This window comes from Leptinotarsa decemlineata, unplaced genomic scaffold (genome assembly GCF_025532065.1).
Source record: "Leptinotarsa decemlineata unplaced genomic scaffold, Ldec_3_MD MMD2_tig00002159_RagTag_RagTag, whole genome shotgun sequence".
In the NCBI taxonomy this organism is placed as follows: domain Eukaryota; kingdom Metazoa; phylum Arthropoda; class Insecta; order Coleoptera; family Chrysomelidae; genus Leptinotarsa; species Leptinotarsa decemlineata.
The window spans coordinates 5993748-6003311 of NW_027412574.1; the positions used below are offsets into that span (position 1 = coordinate 5993748).

The 9564-nt window shown below is 33.5% G+C and overlaps 1 long non-coding RNA gene across 1 annotated transcript; it reads right to left on the bottom strand.

Moving 5' to 3' along the window:
* Positions 1-5924: 5924 nt before the first annotated feature.
* On the bottom strand, positions 5925-7243 carry LOC141483015 (uncharacterized). The gene is made up of 2 exons (XR_012465858.1): positions 6322-7243; positions 5925-6130 (listed from the first exon to the last, which is right to left on the bottom strand). It is a non-coding gene; the product is annotated as an uncharacterized lncRNA (long non-coding RNA).
* Between the last annotated feature and the right edge of the window lie 2321 nt (positions 7244-9564).

Sequence of the window (9564 nt, forward strand, 5' to 3'; positions counted from 1 at the left end):
CGGTATATCATAAGCTAGTAGATTTCTACGTCTGGTGCTATCTTTTACAATCTGAAAACGTACCCTCTATGATTTTAAAAAATTATGGAGAATACGAGCACATTTGATGACTGATATCGCTGTATCCTCTTACCTTCGAATTTGGATGTTAGCATTCCTAATGCGCATTCCCCTCGATCATCATCTCCAGCGGCGGCTCGTCAGAGGAGGCAAGGGAGGCTTAGCCTCCCCATAAAATTTGAGGCTATTCATCGCAATAAATTGAAAGATATCGACAAATAAATATAATTATTTTTGTCTAAAAATGATTGGGTATCATTACTTTACCATTAATTTTTAATATAAATACATAATATGCCCGAAAAAAAACTATCACTCACTATGTAGTACGTATCCTGAATCAACAAAAGTCAAACGCACCGCCCATGAACGAATAACGTTATTTCAAGGTGTTTTCAGGTTTTCACTTTTCGGTAAGTTTTTTTTTTTTCATTTATTATGAATAAGTTGGACGAAATTGAAAAATCTGACGATATAGTCGATTGGTTGCTGACAAATAATTTTAATTCTTTATCTTATGATAATAAATTTTACATTATTAAAACTCTAGGAAGGCCTCAACCAAATTTGATTCCAATTAAATCGTCAGATAATCGACAAAATCAAGGATTTAATATTAGTTGGTACGATAAATGCGATTGGTTAACCGGTTCCATTAAACGAGAAAAACTTTTTTGTTGGCCGTGTGTTTTATTTTCCGTACAAACCGAATACCAAACGTGGTCTAAAATAGGATACTTCGATTTAAAAATTCACCTCGTGTTATGGGGCAAATATGATTCACAATTTGGCACTTTTTTAAACGGTAGCGTTTTTTCGGGCACCTCAAAAACCATCCAAAATGAGCTTATTATAGACAGTGTGGCATACATTATTAAGGAAAATAAGCAAGGAAATTGAAAGTGTTTCTTTTTTTTGCATGGGAAATTGATGAAACTACCGATATTACCTGTACATCACAACTTTCAATCGTTTTTAGATATGTCAAATATGGTAATGTGGTAGAACGTTTTATGGGTTTTCATGATGTTTCATCTGGACGCACAGCTGACGATTTGTTTAATTTTTTAATTCGTACCTACGTGTGACACCAATAATTTTAGGCAAAATTTGATTGCGCAAACCTATGATGGGTTTGCCCGCCTCCGGCGGGCTTTTCTGTGTGTATATAGTCTATATGACTTAAGCCTCCCCTGTTCTCCAATGCACAAGCCGTCACTGATCATCTCATTATAAAGAATCCTTTACGTGGGTATGGTCGCACCATATTTTTTTGTAGCGGAAATGTCTCGTCTCCTACACAATGATATGAAAAATCTACATCATCATTTGGCAATGGCATTGACATGCGAATGAAAAATTTTTCCTTGTTCAGCAAGTGTCTTCCAAGAGTCGAAGACCGATAAACTGCCCCGTCACTCATTCTTCCCTCTTCACCGACATCAATTTAGGAAAATTCACATTATTTTATGAACAGACCTCGCTGTTCATAAAATAATGTGAATTTTCCAAAACAATATTTATTCATTTAATATCTTTTTTTTTGTTCCTTCACAGTAATCTCCCTAAGATATAATACACTTATGCCAGCGTTTTTTCCAATCCTCAAAGCAGTTCTGATTTGTACTTTTTGGTCAGTTCTTGAGCTCTCTCAGCGATTCAGTTTCTATCTCCTCAATAGCCGCAAAACGCCGTCCTTTAACGGGTTTCTTCAATCTGGGGAACAGGAAAAAGTCGCAGGAAGCCAAATCTGGTAAATACAGTGGCTGAGCAGGCCTTAGTCTGATGTTGTTTTTGGCCAAAAAATCACGAACAAGCAATGACGAGTGACCAGGTGCATCGTGATGAAAAAGCCACGAATTAATTTTCCACCATACCAACGGTTTCTTCGTATCGCTTTTCGCAAGCGACGCATATCATCAAGATAATACTTTTCATTGACCGTACCACCACATGGCAAGAACTCCTGATGCACTACGCCACGATAATCAAAGAAAACAGTGAGCAAAACCTTGACTTGCTTTTTTGGTCTTAGTTCTCCTGGACTCTTCTATTGGGACGATTGGACTTTGGTTTCGACATCATAACCATATATATTCATGATTCGGCACCAGATACGACGCTTTTGAGCAAATCTGAATCACCGTTGACGTCATTCAAGAATTCTCGAACGATGCGCATGCTACTGTTTTTTGAGTCAAAATTCAGCAGTTTTGGAATGAACTTCGCTGCCACACGCTTTATGCCCAGTATAATCCTCAGCAAATTCTCTAATAATGATTCGACGATTCTCCAATTTTCTTCACTTTCTCAACATTTTCATCGGTTGCTGTTTGCTGGGGCTTCCAGAGCGAGCGTTGTCGTGACTGCACCCTGTAGCTAGATACCTATTCGACAAAGTTATGTTTAGCAACTAAGGGATCTAGCCATTTTGCCCACTTTAGCATTGTTATCTTACCTAATAAAAATTGGTGAGGCATCGCTAATTTTAGAACGTTACATTGCTGACGGACTGCGCATAGCTAAGATGCGCCCTAGGTTACTCGGAAAATTATTAATATTGTCTACCCACAACACGAGGCTAATGACCAGAGTAACCGATGACGTTGACACACAAAAATTACAGAGTTGAATACATAATTGAAAGGCTTTTTAAGTTACACTCGGCTATCATTCCAATTTGAAATTTTTGACATGTGTGTCATTATGGGAAGTTGGTGGCTGACAAGAATTAATTTTTAGGTAGGAGTGTTTGTCTGAAAAGTTAAGTTAGTGTGTTTCATGATTTTTTTTAGTCTTAATATTAAATGACATTTTGAAGATGGCTCATTTAAACTGGAATGCAATGCGTATATCTTATATAATCTGGGTACATTCATGTTGAGTGAAAGTTATTTGCATTGCACTGTATACTTTAGTTCCAAAATATTAGGTACCTACTAAATTCTCAAAAATGACTGACGTTTTAGCCTTAATCTATCTCTTGCAGTAGGGCACGGAAATTATACAGATGAGGAAAAATCATGATAAAATATATAGAATCATAACCTTGACAACAACGTTTTTGTTTTAATGCAATATTAGTGCTTATTATGGAATTGGACATTAGTAATAATGACTACATACAAAGATGCATATGTTACACCCCCTGTGCCTGCCTATGAGGCAGTGAATTTGTGCCATGTGATCACTTTTACACTTGCTTTTTTGGTTCACATTTAGCAGAAGTTTTTGTTAGATTTATTGGAAAGAACTACCTATTCATGTCGAAGCATTTGTTGAATTTTTGATAAGCAAACTTCATAAGAAGATAAACAAAATATGAAGGTGTCAGAGGGCCTTTAATAAAGAAAACGCTTCAGCTGTGCTTTCACCAACGATTTTACATGTATAGGAATCACACGTTAAAAGGTAAGACCTCGTAAGTCCTTAGCTCGCACAAGTTTCTCAACTTCTGAGAGTTGTCGTTCGTATGGGGGCAACAGCTGATTAACGGAAAAACAGATTTTTTTTAAACATTGAGAAGTAAACAAACAAATATGTGCGTTCTGGTTTCTGGTGTTTGGATTACATAGACTCAAGAAAAACTATATAAACAAAAAAGGAAGAAAAATTTCGTCAGTATTCACTCTGGTGACCAGAAGAATAGAAATTGGCTTATGCTTTTTGTTCAAGTTGCTTGCTGGTGAAGTTTATTCACCAGATCTCCTTATTCTCTTAAGAGTATATCTGTCTGTTTCTGTTTAAAATCTGTTTTTCCGTTAATCAGCTGCCACCCCCATACGAACGACAATTCTCAGAAGTTGAGAAACTTGTGAGAGCTAAGGACTAACGAGGTCTTGCCTTTTAACGTGTGATTCCTAACACGGAACATATTACATATTCACTGCACATATTAATGTGCAGTGAATGAATATTTTTTATGTATGTGTGTATTTATGTATTTATCTATATATATATATATATATTTTACTTTTATTCTTTTTATTTTTATATTTTATAAGACCACAATTTAAAATAAATGTATATAGCTTTTCTCTGTAGTGAAATTTTGTTTTGTAGGTATACATATTCAGGACCGCAAATTTTATATTAACTTGTACAATGCTGTAATGGACATTCCGTAAATAAATAAATAAATGAATAAAAAACAATAGTGACCAATAAAAACAAAAGAAAATCTGTAATAAAAGGTATATAGTTTTAAAAATTAGGTAGAACTGAGTTTCAATAATAAATTTATACAAAGTAACAAAATATCTAATAACCAATATACCTAGTAATTTATTGGCTGGTAGTTTTTCTCTATATTTTTCAATAATCATTTGTAAGATTCATTCAATTCACATTTCTCATTTTCATTCTTCAAACTACACAAGGATGCATATAGGTAACTATTGATACTTTTTATTTCAATTCCACCCAATGGAGAGGCGGGAAATAATAGCCGACAAAAAAAAAACAAAAATGCTCTGGAAATTGACTACATTTCTACATAGGACATGGTGATTCGATAACTTTAACCTCAATCTCAATTATTGAAAACTTCTCGTTAGTAGAAGTGAAAAAAAGAAAATATTTTCGAAGCTAAACAAAGAGTTTTTAGTTATCGGATGCTTTTACAATACAGCAGAATATTTGTGTCAACTGTGAGATCTGATAGTAGATGCTAATATCCAAAATTCTATTCAACAAATGTTTCATCTATATCTATGTATAATTTATTGTATGTATTTCATTAGTTCTTTACTTCTTCTCTGCCATTTCTCATCATTTATACTCTATAATAGTATACTAAGGTGGCAGCCTCTAATAAAGAAATTGCTGGAGCAGTACCTTTGCTGTAACTTCTTCTTTTGCAGGAATATTGCAAATATGTTTACACTCTCCCACATCTACTTATATAGCACTATCAGAGTATTACCAAAGAATTTTTATACAGAGTATTGAGCGACTTAGGGTCCTTTGCATTTTGAATATGGACCTGTATTTCAACATCAATTTTTTGAATTGAAGGGGTTATATTTTCAAGAGTGATTAATTTTTGGGGAAGAAAGTTTTTGGCTTTCTACTACTCCATCTTAATACAAAAAAATGGGGGAATCTTCCAAAGAAAGGAAGGAAGTAATCATTTTGAAAATAAGTAACTCTATACATGGATGTGTAGATCATGCAAAGAAGCAACTTTCAGACACAAACTGGAAGAAAGCCCTCCTGAATCATTGTTTATATGAAAGTAGTTGTTTCAGGAAGGCTTTCTTCCAGTTTGTGTCTGAAAGTTGCTTCTTTGCATGATCTACACATCCACATATAGAGTTACTTATTTTCAAATTGATTACTTCCCTCCTTTCATTGAAAGATTCCCACATTTTTTTGTATCAAGATGGAGTAGTAGAAAGCCAAAAACTTTCTTTCCCAAAAATCAATTTTTTATTCGATATTTAGTTTTTTCAATATTTCCACTCCTGATAATTGCTCTAATGGAGCTTTGTATACCTTCCACAGCCGATTCTCAAAAATTTCACCAAATTCCCGAAATATTTGATATATCATACATTTAACACTCCATACAACTTCCAGGAGTTCGAGGAAAACTTTCTCATCAGCTCTTGTGGTGTATTTTGATTTTTCTTCATATAGACAATTGGTTGCTTATGAGGAAATTATTAATAATTTGTTGCCAAGACTACAAGATAATGTTATCTGCTGCAGTAGGTAGCAGACGAACCATAAGGTACTACAAGTTCCATTCAACCACAGCCAACTAGCTTTCATTTTGTTCACTCTCATATCCATAAGATATACCAATTTCTTAGATGCGTTGCCTGCTCAATGTAACTTAAATTCTATATTAACACTCAAGGTCTCATGCTAATTTTCTTTATTGATTTGTCTCATTGCTCTTTGCCTATTTCGCAGATTCGAAGTAAATAGATAAACTAAGCCAAGAACTATAATGGAACCAACATAAAAGAAAAGTGCATAATATCCTGCCCAAGCCCAGGTATTTGGAACATGTTCGTATCTGATCTTTACTCCATCTGCATCTATAATAGTCTTTTGCACCATCCTAAAACATCACCAATGCATTGGCAATATCCCAAGCAATATTCAACTTCAGTATATAGATAATATTATGAGATTAAGATATTTTTCCAGGAGCGTTTAATTTTTGAATAATTTTAAAATGAAATTCTCATCAAAGTTTAATCTGAATACCAAAAGTGGTCTAAAAAATTATTATAAAAGAATGCATAATACCTTCGATCATTCCAATAAATTTAAAATAAATATTTCTTGGATAGTTTCTCAAATAAAAGATTCAATGTTGAAAATGTGATATTTGGGATTTTATTGAAATAGAAATTGTTCGATTGTTTATTGCTTGAATATTAATTGTTAGGAGCTAAAAGTTGAGTAAAAAGTAAACAATCAAAATTGACAAAGGATATATAGACTATAGGCACAGAATAGTAAGTTTTACATAACTTCGTTATGACCTTGAAAAATAAAAAAGTTCTTATGTTTGTATTCTTGTTTTCGGGGAAGTTATTCCAAAGAAAAACTGAAATATCTGACTTAGCTGGAATGTTTACACTGGTATTACTTCAAGAGGATCATATCCCTGTCTGAAAGTTTCAGCTTGGCAGAGTAACTGCACAATTTCCAGAAAAAGACAAAATTCTGTGGGTAGCTACTTTTTTGTCAAGGATTTCTTAAAGTATAAAATTGTTCAACCGACAGTGTGGTCAAAATTATTCATAACATAACCAAGTTCTTCATTGATATTGGCTCTCTGCTGTTTAAATGTGAAGTGTAAGTAACACCGACCCATAATTAATATATTTGTTCAACTTCCACTTTCGATTCCGAACGTTCACTATTTAAATTTTCTTAATAATTTATCTGAAGTCAATATTTCCAACAAAAATTGTGACACCTCAAATTTATGTATGCAGCGTATGCGTCAGTTTTATTTCAACACTCACTGCCATAAACCCAATTTATCAATTTTTAATCACTATTATTGAAGTGAAGTTGAAAGATTAGGTAAAAGCAAAGGTGAAAAAATAAAAGTAGATTTTTGGAGTATGAATCAACCATAAGTTTTTTATTGAATTTTTGTAATGAATTTTTTTTTATGAAAAATGTATTGTATCACTACACTCGCAAATTTCTTATCAAATTCATGATTGAAATATATATATATATATATATATATATATATATATATATATATATATATTCCAAGGATATGTTCGGTACATTTTCATAAAAAGGTGCAAAGTTTAACACATCTGAAACATAGAGTGTGCCAACCAAAAATTATACATTAACCATTGTAACTTCACATAGACAAGAAAAATACCGAAAAGAAACGAAATCTAAATAACTATTTGATAAGAACAGTGAAATGCGCGAGTTCTGTTCCGTAAGTCAATGAATTTTTGAATAATTTTTTTCCAGCAAATAAGCGTTTAAATTTCCAACATAATCCTTTTCAGCTCAATACATTTACTACAGCGTTTTTATGATTTTTTTCCATTCTTTCCAAATAAAAGGTTTTCTCAGGCTCCTCATTATAGGCGTTTATCTGGTTTATTACCTCGTCATTCGACACAAATCGTTTACCACCCAGCCATATTCCTTTAGGTTCGGAAACTGTAAATAGTTGCATAAACTGGATGAAGTATACATGTGTACCCGTGCATTGTCTTTTTTTCGCTAAATGCGATCATTTTTGCTTCATATCAGTATCGAATCTGTCTGAAAGCTCTGAATAATATTCGCTAGTGATCGTTCTACCCTTCTCAAAATAATCGATGTGAATTACTCCGCTATCTGTGGCCATAACCTTACAGATACACCTTGACTTTTTTTTGTGTACGTTCACCCTGTTCACCGTATAGATACCAACGTTTCGATTCTTCCTTGGTCTCAGATGTATTGTGATGGAACCATGTTTTGTATATATCTTTACAAATCGATCAAACATTTCTTTGAAGTTTTCATATGGTTGCGCCACAGAATATCTATCTAGCAGGCAGTTTTTTGAAATTAATAAAAAAAATGTTATTTTCTTATACCTATGATCAATCAATTTTAATTCACTTCAATAGTGAATCACTCAAATTGATTGAAACTTTTGTAAAGAGAGTTGTATCCTATTCGTGATTATTTTGATTAAAAAATGCAAAGAAATATATTTGTGAATAATTTTGAAAAGAAGTATTAATATTATCTCTTTTCTTCGCATATCTCATACCAAGGGTTTGTATTATTTTTTCTTCCTGAAGTTATAAAACAATAAAACTTAAAATGAAAATACAATCACCTTCAGGTGACGACAGTCATCACCCGAAGACGATTGTAGATAGTAACAATCGAAACGTCGTGAAGTAACTTGGTTTGAAATCCTTTTTAGTTTATTTTTTAATTTTTTTGCTTTTCCTTTTCAATTTCCAGTTCTTTTTTACTCTGTGATCATTATTCATTTTGGACAGAAAAATTTTCCAACCCCCCCTCAAAAAATTCACAAATCTCAAAAAATTGAAAACATATTTTGCAGGTCGGGTCTCCCAGATATGAATCTCGACCAGATTATTCATTTTCGACAGAAACATTTTCCAGACCCCCTCAAAAAATTCACAAATCTTAAAAAATTTAAAATATTTTTTGCAGGTCGGCAAAAATTTTCGCAGGTCAGGTCTCCCACATATGAATCTCGACCAGTTTATTCATTTTCGGCTGAAAAATTTTCCAACCCCCACCCAAAAAGTTCACAAATCTCAAAAAATTTAAAATACATTTTGCCGGTCGGGTCTTCCAGATATGTCTGAGAGACAAGACCTGGGGGTTGGAAAATTTTTCTGTTGAAAATAAACAATCTGTTCGAAATTCATATCTGGGAGACTCGACCTGCAAGAATTTCCGCCGACCTGCAAGGTTCATTTTCAATTTCATGGGAATTGTGAAATTTTTCCATATCCAAAGGGTGGAGGTTGGAAATTTTTCTTAAAAAATGATTAACTTGTGGGAGACCCAATGACCTGTAAAATGTATTTTGAATTTTTTGAGGTTTGTGAACTTTTTAGGGGGAGTTGGAAAATTTTTCTGTCAAAAATGAATAAGCTGGTCCAGATTCACATCTGGGAGACCCGACCTGCAAGAATTTTTGCCTTTCTACGAGATTACGTGAGCAATGTTTACTGAGAACAATTTGCTGACCTGCAGACCTTCAAAATAGTTACACTTGAAAAAATTGTTAATAATTAAGAGCACAATTGAGAGGAAAATAGCGACAACTATCTAGCAAGTACCTAGGTTCTGGTAAATGCCTGCCGAAAAAAAATTAGGTACTTTCCCGGCTCCTATATACCACGCTGGACATTGAATAATTCCGACAGACATTTATGCAAGATACCTCAGATAGGTTAGTCTCGCAGATGTTTCTCGTTCATCCAGCAGCAGGACCATGTTCAAATAAGTCAAGTAAATCAACCA